The 3234-nt window shown below is 32.9% G+C and overlaps 1 non-coding gene across 1 annotated transcript; it reads left to right on the top strand.

Annotated features, from left to right (window-relative positions):
• The first annotated feature begins 1496 nt into the window (after nucleotides 1–1496).
• Nucleotides 1497–1660, top strand: LOC139361010 (U1 spliceosomal RNA). Its single transcript, XR_011618582.1, has one exon. It is a non-coding gene; the product is annotated as a U1 spliceosomal RNA (small nuclear RNA).
• The last annotated feature ends 1574 nt before the right edge of the window (nucleotides 1661–3234 follow it).

The raw sequence follows: 3234 nt of genomic DNA, 5'->3' as shown, positions 1-3234 counted from the left end.
TGGCCATACTGCCCAGAGTAATTTATAGATTCATTTTATTACAATTTTTAAGAGAGTAAGATAATGAAATATGTACTATAATTGTTACAACAAGCCTACCCATATTATTCTTTACCTGAAATAATTAGATTATAAAAATTACTTTTTTCAAATGAAATTCATATTATAAATGCTTCTATAGTAAAAACAAAAATCCTGGCTTCTAAATTGGAGTATAATATGATTATATTCAGTAAGATACATGGTATAGGGAAAAAACTATTTTATTTATCTGTCATTGTAATGAAAAAAGACAGAAGTCATTTTTGCAATTTTTAATATTGACTTCTAAGAACAGTAAACAGTTGGCAGTCTAAATTTGTTGCACTGCAGTCAGCACTGAAAGAAAATGACTGATCATTAGCAAATCAGGAAAATTTTATTGTTGCCATTGAAAACTGCTTTACCAATCATATGTGTGCCTGTACTGTTAGAATTTAAATCAATTTTGTACTGCCAATTTATACCATTGTTTTATAATCACGGGATCCTTGCTTTACATTCTAAACTGTTGTTTCTGAAAAATGAGTGAACAAGTTTTTTTTTTTTCTTAAAACAGGTAGTCTTCAAAGGATTCTCTTCTTTAGTAAAAATAAAGAGGAGAGTTGGACATGGTGGTACACTTCTGTAGTCCCAAGCATTTGGAAGGCTGAGGCAGGAGTATTCCTTGAATCTTGGAGTGTGAGGCCTCATTGAGATATCAGCTCTCATCATGCCACTGTAGTCCAGCCTCGGCCACAGAGCATAATCCTAGGTATAGAATAAAAGACAGAATGATGAAAAGTAATATAGCATTACTGTATTTAATTCACTTGTAGTAATGCGTGGATAGTATATTTAGCCAAAACATTTTAAATTTGTAATATGCCAAGAGGGCAGATATTTGAGTCAGATTGCTAGCTACCTCCTCAAATGGCTAAATCTGTAATATTTTGCAAAGTATTTCTCCTAACTGTAATTGATTTTTTATTTGTTAAATGGATTTCCTAATGCTACCCGCTTAGGAAACTAACTCAAGTATTAGTTATATTAACTCAAAAACTTGTTCTGAATGGCACATATTAGGCAGTAAAATATAAGCTACTACTAGATATTACAAATTTTTTTATCTGCTTATTTTTAAAGCTCATAGTGCACATAATAAAATTCCAGAAGACCTAGAATGGCTGTTAAATACAATAGAACGCTCTAAGAGTCAATACCAAAAATGAGCATATCAGTGCATAAAATGTATGGTAGCTTTATTTAGTAGTTGTTTCATTGTTTACCATAGTGTTTTTCTCACAATTTTGTAGAAGCCTGTGTCAGAATTAAGAAATTTTTTATAAGAGAGTAATCATGGATGATTGAAATTAACATTTTAACCTGATACTGAAATTTTTAAAAAATTCTATCACATTTATAGTTGTAGTTGTATTTTCGTTCTAAGGAAAATCGAAGTCATAAAAAGAAAATGGATACTTCCCTGCCAGAGGAGATATCATAATCACGATGGTGGTTTTCCCAGGACAAGGCAGATCTATTGAACTCTGGATGTGCTGACCCCTGCGGTTTACCCAAATGTGGGAAATGCAGCTGCATAATTTGTGGAAGTGAAGGACTGTATTTGCATTTTCCCGTGGAAAAATAAAAGAAAAGAAAGAAATTTGACTCATTTAGTGGATATAGAAACTTGAAAGAAGACCATGTATTGGAAACAATTCAGTGTGCCTACAAATATTGGTCTCCTCCAGTAGAAAAGAATAAGACATCAAATGGCTATTTCTTAGAAAGATCAAACAGTGCTAGGATGACAGTTACAAATGCTTGAGAACTTTATCTAGCTAAGGGGATGGGGGAAAACCCCAAAGGGCAGCAGATAAATCTGGGAGACAGAGAAGTAATTTTTAAATGTGTGAGCCTATGTTTATGTATTAATATTGCCCTTAAAATATGTATTTTATTAAATGGTTAGCATTGGTTTTCTTGGTCTTGAAAAGTCAATTTCCTTTTGGAAATGACTTGTGTGAAATGGACTAGAAACTATGTAGCTAAAATAACTCAGATTTTTCCCTGAATAATAAATCATTTGCAGGAGTTGTGAAGATGTTAAAGATGCCAGCTTGTCTGCATTTATTAAAAGTGTATTCTAAATGAAGAAAATTAAATAGAAGGTATAAAGTTACTTTTATAATCAAATTATCAATATTTTAAAATATTTATAATCTGCAGCCAGATGACCAAGGTGCCTTAGATGAGCGTAAGTCCTCTCCAACAGAAGATGCTCCATTATATCCTCATCCAACAGGCTTTATGTATCAACAGGTAAAATAAATAAATAAAGTTTTATTTTTAATTTTGAAACTAATTTTGATCTTTACTTATATGGTATTCAATTATTATTTTCTTATATATTTTGTAACATATTAGCTGTGACTGCAAATTTTTAAAAAATTATCTACGACAGCTTTGACAAGAGGATTAGAGGAAGAATACTTTAAGTAGGGTCATGTTTTATTTTACCTTTGTTATATTTTCTTTGTAATTAGGTACTGCCTTGTCCTAGTTCATAAAAATGTTTGATATTTCAATAAGAGCATAAAGTGACTTATTTAGTCTTTCTCAAAATACACGGGCAGTAAAAATTAACAGTTTTATGGGCTTTAATATGTAGTTTACAAAAAAAAAAATAGTGACCAAAAATATAAATAATAACCATTTATGAGCACTTCTAAGTTAAAACAAATATTTTTGTTAAAATATTCTGGGAAGATTAGCCACTACGTGTGTAATGGAATTTTCTTTATTTCTCTCTCTTTTCTTTTCCTTTTCTTTTCTTTTTTCTTTTCCTATCTTTCATCCCTCTCTCCCTCCCTCCCTCCCTCCCTCCCTCCCTCCTTCCCTCCCTCCCTCCCTCCCTCTCTCTCTTTCTCTCTTCCTTTCCTCCTTTCTTTCTTTCTGTCTTTTTTTTTTTCCAATGGAGTTTTGCTCTTGTTGCCAGGGCTGGAATGCAGTGGTTACAAACTTGGCCCACTACAACTCTCACTGCCGCGTGTTCAAGCAATTCTCCTGCCTCAGCCTCCCAAGTAGCTGGCATTATGCGTATGTGCTATCACACGTGGCTAATTTTATATTTTTGGTAGAGAAAGGGTTTCACCTTGTTATCCAGGGTGGTATGGATCTCCTGACCTTGTGATCCACCTGCCTCAGCCTCTC

Source organism: Macaca nemestrina, chromosome Y (genome assembly GCF_043159975.1).
Source record: "Macaca nemestrina isolate mMacNem1 chromosome Y, mMacNem.hap1, whole genome shotgun sequence".
Classification (NCBI taxonomy): domain Eukaryota; kingdom Metazoa; phylum Chordata; class Mammalia; order Primates; family Cercopithecidae; genus Macaca; species Macaca nemestrina.
The sequence above is the reverse complement of the archived record's forward strand: the minus strand, read 5'-3'. Positions and strand labels throughout refer to the sequence as shown.